The 13,799-nt window shown below is 37.8% G+C and overlaps 1 pseudogene; it reads right to left on the bottom strand.

Moving 5' to 3' along the window:
- Nucleotides 1-8,491: 8,491 nt before the first annotated feature.
- Nucleotides 8,492-12,859, bottom strand: LOC123794970 (elongation factor 1-alpha 1 pseudogene; annotated as a pseudogene).
- Nucleotides 12,860-13,799: the final 940 nt, after the last annotated feature.

Genomic DNA, 13,799 nt, shown 5'->3' with positions numbered 1-13,799 from the left:
GGTTTCGCTCTTCAGTAAGAACTCCCTTGTCCATTTTCCTTGTTGGTCCCTGGCTTTGCCCTCTGAAAGAGTTTTCCTTCTCCATTATCCTGTGGCCACATCTAAGGTGGACATTTAGGAGCACATTTTTCCTAAGGATCACACATCAGTTCCTGTTAGTAAGGTTTCAGAATCCAGTGGATTCTTTTTGGACAGTAAGTTACCCTCAAAACTGTGGTAGGCTTGCAGCATTCCTGGCTTTTCGGTGATTTTCAAGTGTGAGTAAACACAGTCAAAATTCTTGGATAAATGGAATTTTTAAGCTCGAGGACACTAGTCTTTTTATTTACAGACCTCTGTGCTCTGCCCATCTAAATAATTCTCAACTTGGTGTCTGCTGCACTGACGACATCTGAAATAATGTACTGTCTTTGCCAGCAGGCTAACCACTTTTGAATGGTGGGGCACCAGTCATATTTATTGCTAAGATGAGAATTTGCAGATAATTCTTTTAACTGCTTCAATTTAGGATATAAACAGTTGGCCTTTTCTACCCTGAAAGTTTTCAAATTATCAGTCTCTCAATCAGCTGAGGTTGCAGGTTATAGGCAAAGAGTTCCTTTAATCTTAGAGAGGAGGCAAATACTTTCTCTTTCAACTCTCAGACTGGCCAGCTGGCTCCACCTTAAATTCATCATTCTTTTAGGATTTTGCTGACAAACCATGCCAACATTTTGCACATGATTTGCCATTTTCCCTAATACCATATTATAGCCTTTGTGAGCATATGGCTGGCTTTCCAGTATGTGGCAGGTGATGATTTGACTAAATATTTTATTGACATATAATAATAGTCTTGAGATTTTCAGTTTTCATTATCTACATAATCAATTTTCACCTACCTAGTTCTGCCTCCAATCTAGTACCACATCTTAGCTTCTGTTACTTGAAGCACCTCATTTCTGGACACCGAATTAGTTGGACTAAGTGTTAAATCCACATCACCGAGATAATAAATACTATTGGAAATAAATAAATACTGTGGCTTAATTGAGATAGAAGTTTATTTCTCTCTCATGTAAAAGAGAATTTTGAAGATAAATCATCCAAGGCCAGCCTACTGGCATCAGGATGTTATCAGAAACAAGTCTATCTTTTTTCTACTTCTCCACTCTGAGCATAAGGCTTCCTTCTCTGAGGTCACGCCATAGTATAAAATAGCTATTGTACCTCTATTCATCACTTCTGTGATAGCAGAAGTGGTGGGGAAGGATAAAAGAGTATCTATCTTGAATCAGTGGGCTCTCTTTCTTTAAGCAGTCTTCCAGAAGGCCACTGCAAAATTCTAACCTTACATCTCACTGTCTAGGACTTAGACATATAATTTCATCTTGCTACAAGGGATGATGGGAAATGTAGTAATTTATTTGTTAACTGAACACAATTGGGATTTGGTTATTAAGGAAGAAGAGAATTATAGGTATTAGGAGTCTGCAATTAATAGTCTCTACCAGAGACTCTGCCTTGAGACTTTTAATTTGTTAAACACATGTTCAGTTAAGCTTTGACATCTTGAAAGGACAGAAAATATTTTCTCTTCTTTATCATCCTCATATCATAATTTAAGTCAACCCTATTATAACGGCAATTTACTCATCCTTCATATACATATGCCACATTTCCAACCTTTGTGGAAATTAATTTCTGTCATTATTCTAGCCTTATTTAAAAAGACAGAATATTTTACTTTATATAGTACAACAGTAATTCTTTTACATAGATCTTTTCAAACTGACTGGTCCATTTCCTTTTCTTTTAAGTACATTTCAGACTACTACTCTGTTTACCTAAATAGATTTGTTTTTTTCTAGTTAGAAATGATCTTAGTGATTATCTATTTAATTTGCTCATTTTGATGAAGACGCTGAGACCTAAAAAAAGTACCTTAGGCCACTCACATTACACAGGAGGAATTAATAGACAATCGTTATGCCTATATCCTTGGATTTGTTTGCAATTAAATATGTCCATATATTACTTTTTCTTTTCCCCAAATTTCCTTCTACCTTCCTTAGTATTTGAGTTAATGTCTATTTCCAACCATTCTTATTATATGCAGGAGATAAGTCATGACCCAAAATAATATTTCCTTTTCAAATTTCTCTTATGGATGAGGATGGAACATAGTATATTCATAAATCTGATATTTCCTCTCACTGAGGAAATCACACATACGATCATATATCTTCCACTTCAAATCTCATATATCTTTGAACATTTACATTTGTGTGATTGGCAACACTTCTCCTCTTATGATTTTTTTTTCCCTTTTGGCCAGTGTAAAGAGCCCTGAACCAAGTTCCTATCTATGTGAAAGTAAGTTCTCCTTTAGGTCCTTCTTCTAAAATGATTCCATTACCCACCCACCCCATTTGTTCTATTGGTTGATTAAGTTAACAATATTTACAGAGTAAGGTTTACCTTTACATGTAAGGTTCCAAGAAATCTATGACTTAAGCTGGAAGCATGCAACACAAATAACATGAAAGCCTATATTTTGCTTGATCCCAGGAAATATCCTTTCAACTCCCAGACCTCTTTCCCTACTGTGATTTTCTTCCTACCGCTTCTCTTTATCACCGGAGCACAGCATGTAGTAAGCAGCCATATGTGTGTTTTGCATTATGTTGAACCTCAGACTCTGCTATAGCAACATCCCTTTCTGCTTTCTTCTTTATCCTTCAACATCTCATTTGCTGCAGATAAACTACTGGTAGTGGTTGCGTGTCCGGGAGACTGGAAATTTGGGTTTGGTGCTCCACAGGGCGAATTCAGGACTTAGCATGTATGGGCACACTTCCGGGTTATGCTTTTGGTACTGTCGCTATTGCAGTGTTGTTTTCTTTTTTCATATTAAAATTCACTTGATCTTGCTCACACAATACTGTCATCTTTTTATCCATCTCTTGGAAGGTAGGCTTGACCTTGAGCAGCTACCCCTGCCATTTTCACTTTCCTAATTCTTTTTCCTTTCCAAACTCTACCCATTTCCCCCTTTCCCCAGATAGCTTCATTGAATTCCTTTCAAACTGCACTATTGCTTTCTGCAATATTGATAATCATAAATATTGAGCCTAACATAAAGACTAGCACTCAACAAATGAAAATCATTTTTCTTATCTTTATTAAACGATCTTCACCATAATTCTGTATGGTGGATTTGACTGGCCTGGGATGAACTAACCATAGCATAAGATATTGACATGGTAGTTAAATACTATCCTGCAATGATTACTACATTTGCAATAAGACACATCTGAGTTTAAGGCTTGGCTCTATCAATCACCATTATGTGAAACTGGGAAGTTACATGAACCCTTTGGAGCTCAGTTTCTTTGGGGTGTGAATTAGGGAATATAATACCTACCTCACTGGGATGGTGTAACATTAAATCATATCCCACTTGCCTGGTGCATGGCAGAAGTGCCAGAAAAGTCTGTCCTCTTTTATATGGAGCTTATTGGAAACTAAACCAGTGGCATTTATTGGATACTCCTCTTAGAGTTTTTATATGTATCTCCTTTTTTCTTTTCCATATCCATTTATAAGTCTTACTAACTATCTTTCATTGATATCCTTAAGAGTTTAAAAGTGGAAGAATGTTCTTTCTCATTTTTCAAAAAAGACATCAAGGAAGGAGAAAATAAGGTAACGGATTGAGTGAGAAAACAACTTTTAGCCTGCATTCAACCTATTGCTGAATACACTTGTTTCCCTAAAAGTTGAGGTAAAATATGCTGCTTCCTGGTGGTAAGGAATTGATTTGATTTTGTTTTGAATAAACTTTGAGGGGAAAAAGCCATATTTCTTCAGCATTTTCTCATCTTATCTATATAAAATGGCAACTGATTTAGGTTAAAGCTATTTTGGAACCGGTCTTGTAAACTTAGCTCTAATAAACTAAATGTCAATGTGATAAAAAAAAAAAATCCTTACTAAAGAAAAAATATCTACTTCATTCCAATTCTGAAAAAAATATGCTTTGCTGCAGTTCTGAGAGGTTCTTTTCGGTATATTACTGGGGTCCATTCATTTACTTTTTGTTTAGCATAAGCTTCCAGGGAGAGTTTGGGCAAAGTAGCCACCGTTGTTCTTTCAGTAGATGGTGGCAATGAAGTGCAAGAACTATTAGAAGTTATAGAGCAATTCAGTAATGTGGCGGGATACAAAATCAATGCTCAGAAATCAGTTGCATTTCTATACACGAATAATGAGACTTAAGAAAGAGAAATTAGGGAATCCATCCCATTTACAATTGCACCAAAAACCATACGTTACCTTGGAATTAACTTAACCAGAGACGTAAAGGACCTTTATTCTAGAAACTATAAATCACTCTTGAAAGACATTGAGGAAGACATAAAAAGATGGAAAGATATTCCATGCTCATGGATCAGAATAATTAACATAGTTAAAATGTCCATGCTACCCAGAGCAATCTACACTTTCAATGCTATCCCGTTCAAAATACCGAGGACATTTTTCAAAGAACTGGAACAAATAGTCCTTAAATTTGTATGGAACCAGAAAAGGCCCCAAATCGCCAAGGAACTGTTGAAAAGGAAAAACAAAGCTGGGGGCATCACAATGCCGGATTTCGAGCTGTACTACAAAGCTGTGATCACAAAGACAGCATGGTACTGGCACAAAAACAGACACACAGACCAATGGAACAGAATAGAGAACCCAGAAATGGACCCTCAGCTCTTTGGGCAACTAATCTTTGATAAAGCAGGAAAAAACATCCGGTGGAAAAAAGACAGTCTCTTCAATAAATGGTGCTGGGAAAATTGGACAGCTACATGCAAAAGAATGAAACTTGACCAGTCTCTCACACTATACACAAAAATAAGTTCCAAATGGATGAAAGACCTCGATGTGAGATAGGAATCCATCAAAATTCTAGAGGAGAACATAGGCAGCAACCTCTATGACATCGGCCAAAGCAACCTTTTTCATGACACATCTCCAAAGGCAAGAGAAACAAAAGATAAAATGAACTTATGGGACTTCATCAAGATAAAAAGCTTCTGCACAGCCAAGGAAACAGTCAAAAAAACTAAGAGGCAGCCCACGGAATGGGAGAATATATTTGCAAATGACACTACAGATAAAAGACTGGTATCCAAGATCCACAAAGAACTTCTCAAACTCAATACATGAGAAACAAATAAACAAATAAAAAAAAATGGGCAGAAGATATGAACAGACACTTTTCCAATGAAGACATACAAATGGCTAACAGACACATGAAAAAATGTTCAAAATCATCAGCCATCAGGGAAATTCAAATCAAAACCACACTGAGATACCACCTTACGTCAGTTAGAATGGCAAAAATAGACAAGGCAAGAAACAACAATTGTTGAAGAGGATGTGGAGAAAGGGGATCCCTCCTACATTGTTGGTGGGAATGCAAGATGGTACAGCCACTCTGGAAAACAGTGTGGTGGTCCCTTAAAAAGTTAAAAATTGAGCTACCCTATGACCCAGCCATTGCACTACTGGGTGTTTACCCCAAAGATACAGATGTAGTGAAGAGAAGGGCCATATGCACCCCAATGTTCATAGCAGCATTGTCCACAATAGCTAAATCGTGAAAGGAGCCGAGATGCCTTTCAACAGATGACTGGATTAAGAAGTTCTGGTCCATATATACAATGGAATATTACTCAGCTATCAGAAAGAACGAATTCTCAACATTTGCTGCAACATGGATGGCACTGGAGGAGATAATGCTAAGTGAAATAAGTCAAGCAGAGAAAGACAAATATCATATGATTTCTCTCATCTATGGAACATAAGAAATAGGATGATTGGTAGGGGAAGAAAGGGATAAAGAAAGGGGGGGTAATCAGAAGGGGGAATGAAACATGAGAGACTATGGACTATGAGAAACAAACTGAGGGCCTCAGAGTGGAGGGGGGTGGGGGAATGGGATAGACCGGTGATGGGTAGTAAGGAGGGCATGTATTGCATGGTGCACTGGGTGTTATACGCAACTAATGACTCATCGAACTTTATATAGGAAACCGGGGATGTACTGTATGGTGAATAACATAATATAATAAAAAATCATTAAAAAAAAAGAAATATCTGCGTTCATTTCATTTACTGATGAGCCCTTTTCCTCCAATGATGCAGCCTGCTCAACTGCAAGGAAGAAGGGCTCCTGCTTGTCACACTCACAGGAGATGAGAATCGAGGATCTAAGTTTGACAAAGCGATGATGATGTGCTTATCGCAACAACAGGACATTTTACAGAGAATACTGCAACATCATTTAATTAAAGGTCAAAAAGGGCACTACTGGAACAGGATAGTAAGGATGTGTTTTAGTAGTAGCAACCTCTAGAGGGGAAAAAAAACACCTTTCTTTTTATTTTGCACTACTTCGGTTCCCTCTCCAGCCCTTCCACTGATATGCACAGCTGCTGACCTCCTCCCTAACTGCGACTGGCCTTCCTGTCCTCCATTGTGCACTCACTGTCCCCTTTCACCTTACCCAACTTCTCTTGGTCCCTGGAGTATTTCTCGTGCTCTGATTTGACTGGGGTTTTCACATGTTATTTCCTCCTCCTGAAGCCTTCCTCATTCTCTTTTTTTGCATGGATAACTCTTATTTATCATCAAAGTCTCAAATTAAATGCCTGAGAAAACTACTAGGCTGCCACACCTGCATTGGGTTAGGTGTTTTAGAGTATTCCCAACTCAGCTATTTTATAACCAGGACCTGCCACATCATTTACATGTCCCATGGCAAAATGAAAATGGAGGGTCCTTCCAGCATCAGGGAAATCGATCTCCCTGTCTACACACGTTGGACAAGTACCCCACAAACAATGAAATCTCCATCCTGGGATGTACTTGGTGCAGGGTGGATGTGAAGTACCCATCAAGTCACCTGCTAAACTTGCTATGGCTGTGCCAACCCGGGCACGGATTCATGCTGCTTACATGTACACATATGCCCTCCCCTCCCCAAAGATGCCTTGAGGTGTGCATCTGTCTCTGACTTTCTTTGTGCTCACCACAGGGGAAACCCCTGGATGTGATGGCAGAACACATGCTTTCATGGGCCACTGATACCTGTTCCCCCAGTGGTGATCAGGAGTGGTTGGGGTGCAAAAGGGAGGAAAGCTGGGAGCTAAGAACCCTCCTAATGAAGGGGGCAAGCAGTGAGAAGCCAGCCTGCATGAGCTGACACAAGCTCCATTGTTCCACTGGATTTTATTTATAAAACACGAATTCAAAAATAAAAGTATTTAAACACTTCAAGACAGCCACTTCAGAGTTTACACTTCAAGAGGTTGGCCCTTCTGAGCATACAGCCCAGTGTGACTGTTCTGGCTGTGTGCCTCTGAGGCTGGCTCTGTTTTTAACTGGTCACACTTTACTTTTATTGCCATTAAATTGTATCCCCTCCACTAGACATTTATAGTATGGTCCCAATGTATTTTGTAGGATTAATTTTTTACTACTTCTGCTTTATATGGAAGCACACTTGTCTTTCCAATTTCAGGTTAAATAACTGATGACCTTGTGAAAGATCATCTTGTGAAATCTCTTTAGACTCTACCATCAGTTTTGGAGGGCAATGTCTCTGTACTCTGCATATCAAGAGTCCTCTGTTCCGCCATGGCATTTGACAGGATAAATGGTCAATCAAGTTGAACTGTAGCCTCTTTTATTCCAGAAACTGAGTTTCCATTATTAGATATCAACATTTTTGATGCTGCTTAACATTGTTAAATTCAATTAATATTGAGTTTACTAGTTTAACATGCTATAGATTAAGGGTTTTTATGTACGAAGATCTATGTATGTTTCCTCAGGGAAACGAACAAACAAAAATGATTGATTGTGAACTTCTCTCTCCTTCCCTACACACATAGAGAAGTGCATAACCTAATGGGAGAGATAGAAAAGTAAATATAAAGTTAAATTTAATACTTTAAGTACTGTACTAGACACAAGAAAAAAGGTGTCTTGATAGTGTATTTATAGAGTTAGGAAAATCATAATGATGAGGAGACTAGGAACTGAAAACTCTTGAGTGTTTTGGAAAGAATTAGTTTCTAGAAAACAGAAAAGTCTATAGAGTAACTTGAAAGTCATTCAACTAAAGAAGAATTTTTTTCCTCAGTAGACATTTGTTTTAATGGGTCTTGAAATTCTGTGACAGATTTTTGGTCAAGTTGTTTCCCTTAAAAAGTACTGATTTTAAAAACTAGTAACTTAAAACTGCCACACACACACACACACACACACACACACACACACACACACGGTCCACAGAACATTCTCCTTCCCTTCTGAAAGTTTTACAATGCATTGTTATCATTAACTAGTCTTTCACAACTAAACGTAAATGGCCAATTGACACAAACAGTTCTGAGGCCATTTTTCCATCACTGAATAAAACCGGGGTGGCAGGTATTGGGCACAATATTCATTTAGCCTTCTGAGCTTTCTGGGAAGACTTGGTGACCTTGCCAGCTCCAGCTGCTTTTTTGTCCACTGCTTTGATGGTACCCACCGCAACCATCTGTCTCATGTCACAAACTTCAAAACAGCCCAGAGGAGGATAGTCAGAGAGCTCTCAACACACATAGATTTGCCAGGAACCATATCAATGATGGCAGTATCACCAGATTTCAAGAACTTGAGACTGTCTTCCAGCTTTTTTCCAGAATGACAATCTACGCCTTCAGCTCAGCAAACTTGCAAGCAATGTGCTCTGTGTGACCATCCAGCACAGGTGCATATCCAGCACTGATTTGGCCTAGACGGTTCAGGTTAATCACCTGAGCCATGAAGCCAGCTGCTTCCATGGGTGGGTCATTTTTGCGGTCATCAGTCACACTGCCACCATGAACATCTTTGACAGATACATTCTTGAAATTGAAGCCCACATTATCCCCAGGAAAAGCCTCACTCAAAGCTTTATGGTGCATTTCAACAGACTTTACTTCAGTTGTAATGCTGACTGGAGCAAAGGTGACCACCATGCCAGGTTGAAGAACACCAGTCTCCACTCGGCCCACAGGGACAGTACCAATACCACAAATTTTGTAGGCATCCTGGAGAGGCAGACAAAAGGGCTTTCCAGTTGGACAAGTTGGTAGCAGAATGCAATGCAGAACTTCAAGCAGTGTTGTTTCACTGGCATTCCCATCTTTAGGGGTGACTTTCCATCCCTTGAACCAAGGCATGTTAGCACTTGGCTCCAGCACGTTGTCACCATTCCAGCCAGAAATTGGTACACAAAAATGCTACTGTGTCGGGTTGTAGCCAATTTTCTTAATGTAGGTGCTGACTTCCTTAATGATTTCCTTGTATTTCTTTCGGCTGTAGGATGGCTCAGTGGAATCCATTTTGTTAACACCAACAATTAGTTGTTTTACACCCACTGTGGAAGCCAGAAGGGCTTGCTCACGGGTCTGCCCGTTCTTAGAGATAACTGCTTCAAATTCACCAACACCAGCAACAGCAATCAGGACAGCACAGCCAGTCTGAGATGTGCCGGTAATCATGTTTTTGATAGTCTCTGTGTCCTGGGACTTCAATGATAGTCACATAATACTTGCTGGTCTCAAATTTCCACAGGAAGATACTGATGGTGATACCGTGTTCGTGTTCAGCTTTCATGTTTATCCAAGACCCAGGCTGAAGGAGCCCCTTCCCAATTCAGCAGCCTACTTGAATGGGATCAAGTAGTTGAAGGCACTTTTCAAGTGCTATGAAATAGGAATTATTATTATTTATGTTGTTAATAAAAAATAATAATAGTCATATGCATTATTTTGGTATGTGTAGTCCTTGAAGATAGACAGAGTAATTATCTTCTTACACATAAGAGAAGTATCAGATTACATGTGACCTTCCCATAGAGACATAGCTGGTCAATGAGTGGCAGAACTGGGAGTCAAGACTTCTCCCGTAGAGCTAGGAATTAACTCCCCTGCAGCACACTGCCTTTATGATGAAGGAATCTGTGACATTTTATAGTTCCCAAAGTACTTTGGACTGAAGTCACTCAAGTAACAATAGACTCTGTTTAGACATCATTCTTTAAGTGATATGCTTATGTGATTTTTCACTCAAGGTACCAGGATAAAAATAACACATGTTGGCTAGATCTACCCTTTCTTTAGTAAATAGCACCTTTCTTTAATAAATGTTGATAGAACTCTTGTCAAATAGGAGCTTTTATAAGACAACCAAGAGATTACTCAAGATGAACTGAATACCCACTATGGAATACCACACACACACACACACACACACACACACACACACACACACACACATATATATATATATATGAAATTATAAATGATATGCCCAACAACTACTATTACTTTTAATGTTAATACCATCCCTCATTATTCTGGTGACTGACTGTATCATATTTCTATTCTTGTCCTTTTCATCCACTGTCTTTCTCTGCATGTTCTCTTATTTAAATGTTCTAGTTCTTGATCCCATGATGGGACACGATGAACCAATCAATTCTTTGTGACAAGTGAGATACACTCTCTACAGGATGTTTTCGGTAATGGTTCAGTGTTCAGTCACATAAATGCAGATGGGTTCTGCCTAAACTGTTCAAAACTTAGAAACTATTTTGATGTCTATTCCTAATTACTGTTACATAAATGTTTCAAGGAAGGAAATTTAGGAGATGTGACTATCTTTGTTCTCTATAAAAACCCAATATTCTGTGAAAATTTTCTGGGGCTTCAATGGCAGAAATTTTTATGGTTTTCCTTGCATTTAAGGGTAGAAAATGAGTATCTTCTAGTCTGAGTGCTACTTTGTACCCCCTCTGCTATTACTCAAATTTTCTTTCTTCTGTCTTTTCCCATTTTGCCATCAAAAGTTCCTCCCACATCCCCACCCATTTATAAAATTTAGGATTAAAAGCTACTTTGCTACAACAAAGTGTTTTCTCAACAGGAGCTTGTTGTTTAACTGTTTGAAGACCACCACACTTCACTTGCTCTTTGATACATTTAATCTCATAAATATACACCAGAAAAATTGAGAGAAAGTGGTTAGATTCAACCAATCCTTTGAAAAGATGCTGCCTTTGATTTTCTTTTCCTGTTAAAAGCTCACAATTCACTAGCTACGCAGTTTGTGAATATTTTTGTATTCTTTTTATCTGTCAAAATGTACAGTTTTAAAGGACTTATGAATTTTTTAATCACATGAGTTTCAATGCCAGCTCTCTGCACTGGTAATAGCATAAGAAGAAGGTCAGTCATGAGGCCTTAGCCCCACCAATAATTCAAATCTCAATAAACTGGAAAAATGCCCCTCCCTAGGAAGTCACAGCAGGATCCTCCATCTCTTTTATATCTGTTACATATTTTTGATATTAACATAATGGAATTTATAAATCCATTGAAAAGGAAATATACATGGACTTCCTAGCAGTAAATGTAGTCATTGCCTATGACTTTAGAACGGAAAAGAGGAAAATCCAAAATTTTTCTATTTTATATAACCTAGAAGGAGAGGAATAACAATGGCACCAATCCCAGGGCCCTTTCTCTTTTCTTCTTATCTAAAAGCATCTGGACTGGCAGAAAAAGGCCCACTTTCCTCTAGGCGGCAGTGCTGTGCAGGTGCCATGGTTTTCACTTTCATGCTCAGGGGCCATTACAAGTACTATCCACTTATATTCCATTACAATTGATTGAATATTATACATCAAAAAGTAGAGAGAAAATGTTTAAGATTTTATGAATGCAAGCGAAATGATTAGAGCTCACAAAAGCTTTGAATTTTGAAGCTTGGCTTCTATCTTGTCCTTACATAAGCGTCTTTGATCTTCTCTTCACCCAGCTTTTTAGATGACTTTTATGTGGTCTTATAATTGTTTTATTATTTTAGGAGAATTAGTCATGTAGACTTCTTTTTTAAATTTTTTCTATAGAGGTTATTTTTAAAAGAAAGTTTCCATTCCATTACAAGTCAGGGGATTTCTCAAACCAGATGGAATTAGTGTTTACTCTTCTGTGTGTTGTAAGGAATAAAAGATGGAAGAATTAGTTAGGTTCTAATCTTAGATCTTCCATAAAATAATGTCGTGACCAAATCATTCATCAGATCCACTTTAATTTTTCTCTTCCTACGATGGGCTACTTGTCACTTATTTTTCAGGATTAAAAGAGTCAATTTTGAAGAGACTTGAAAACTATTTTACAAATGTGAGGTATTACTAATGTAAAAATCCAAGTTCTAAGGTTAGGTTTATAATAAACATTCACTAATAAATAAGAAGAAACTGCACAAAGGACAGTCAGCCTCCCTTCAAATTGTATTGTTTTCCTATTAATAGCCACCCTTGATTGTGCCTTCATGTGCACTGGCAAGTTGCCAAGACTTTGCAAACTTTTCCTGTGGGGAACCCCTTAAGCGTAATCTCTCAGAATAGAGACAGGATTAGGAAACACCTGGAACTCTTGGTTTCTGCATGTGGGCCAACCATTGGAAAGTCTCCAAATAATGGAATTTTCACTATTCTTATGGTCCTACCACCACTGATTTACTATTTGCTCAATTGGAATAATGATTTTTGAGCACTTTCTCTGTGATAGACACTGTTCTAGACACTAGAGATACAGTGGCAAACAAGAGACCCTCTCCTTCTACTTCAAAAAGGAAGCAGACTCCAAGAGAAATTGTGGTGCAGCAAGTAGCAACTTTCCAGTAAGTCAGAGGTAGGCTCTATTTGTGATGCTGATAAATTTACCTTCGCCGCCTTTTTTGTTTCTTTCCAGGTGTACACCTGAGCAGGGGTTTTCATTCTATTCCTGCTTTTCATTTTTCCTGACTTGAGTAATGCAGTCAGTCCCTAACCATGGCACTCCTTGTCACATCCATGTTGATCTCTGCCATGTTCTGCCATTTGTCTCGTTTGAGCTTCTGATCAGTGTGTGTAAAGCAATTTTTCCTCAATTTTCCTATTTGCCATTAAAACAAATCTCATTTGAAGGCTCTGAGAAGTCCTACAGTAAAGAACTCTCTTTAACATCATTTAACAAAGAATTTTCCAAACTTATTTTGACCACAAATTGTGTTTCACCCCAACTCTCCCCTAATACTATCCTTTGGTGCTTATTATCTGAGTATCACATTCTAGGAACTGCTGCATTAAGCAATCTTCAAAACGCCTAATAACCTCTTTCCCATAATTCTCTCCCAAAGGCAAGGTCTTGATAAAAAGGTTGAAACAAGAACATTTTTTCCCTTAGCAATATGTTTCCAAATTAAATATATATGTATATACAGCAAATATATAGCTATTAGATGATTTTTAATTACTAAAAGATAAGAAATACAATGCATGTTTTAAAGATTAGCATATTATTCAAAATAAATTGATAACAGAATTAGATCAGCAATCACTGTTGTATTAGTAAATGTTGATGGTTTGAAAGAAAAAAAGGTAATTATATTAGGAAGGTGATAAAATGATAACAGCTATTGAATTATGTAGCTAGGTGAATCTAGTAATATTTCTAAAACTTTTGAAGGTATGACCTTGACATAAAACACCACTATTTAACACATAAACTAAGGCTGTTGTGGAACATTAAGACATGAGTTGAGGTCTGGAGTTCATGGGTTTATTCCATTTTTTCCCTTTTTTTTTTTAACTTTGTTGAGAAATAACTGACAAATATAATTGTATATATTTTATGTGTACAATGTGATGATTTGATATACATATACATTGTAGAATG

The sequence above is a fragment of the Ursus americanus genome, chromosome 12 (assembly GCF_024610735.1).
Source record: "Ursus americanus isolate L20-20 chromosome 12, mUrsAme1.1.p, whole genome shotgun sequence".
Taxonomy (NCBI): domain Eukaryota; kingdom Metazoa; phylum Chordata; class Mammalia; order Carnivora; family Ursidae; genus Ursus; species Ursus americanus.
Note: the sequence above shows the minus strand (reverse complement) of the source record. Positions and strands in the feature narration are given on the sequence as shown.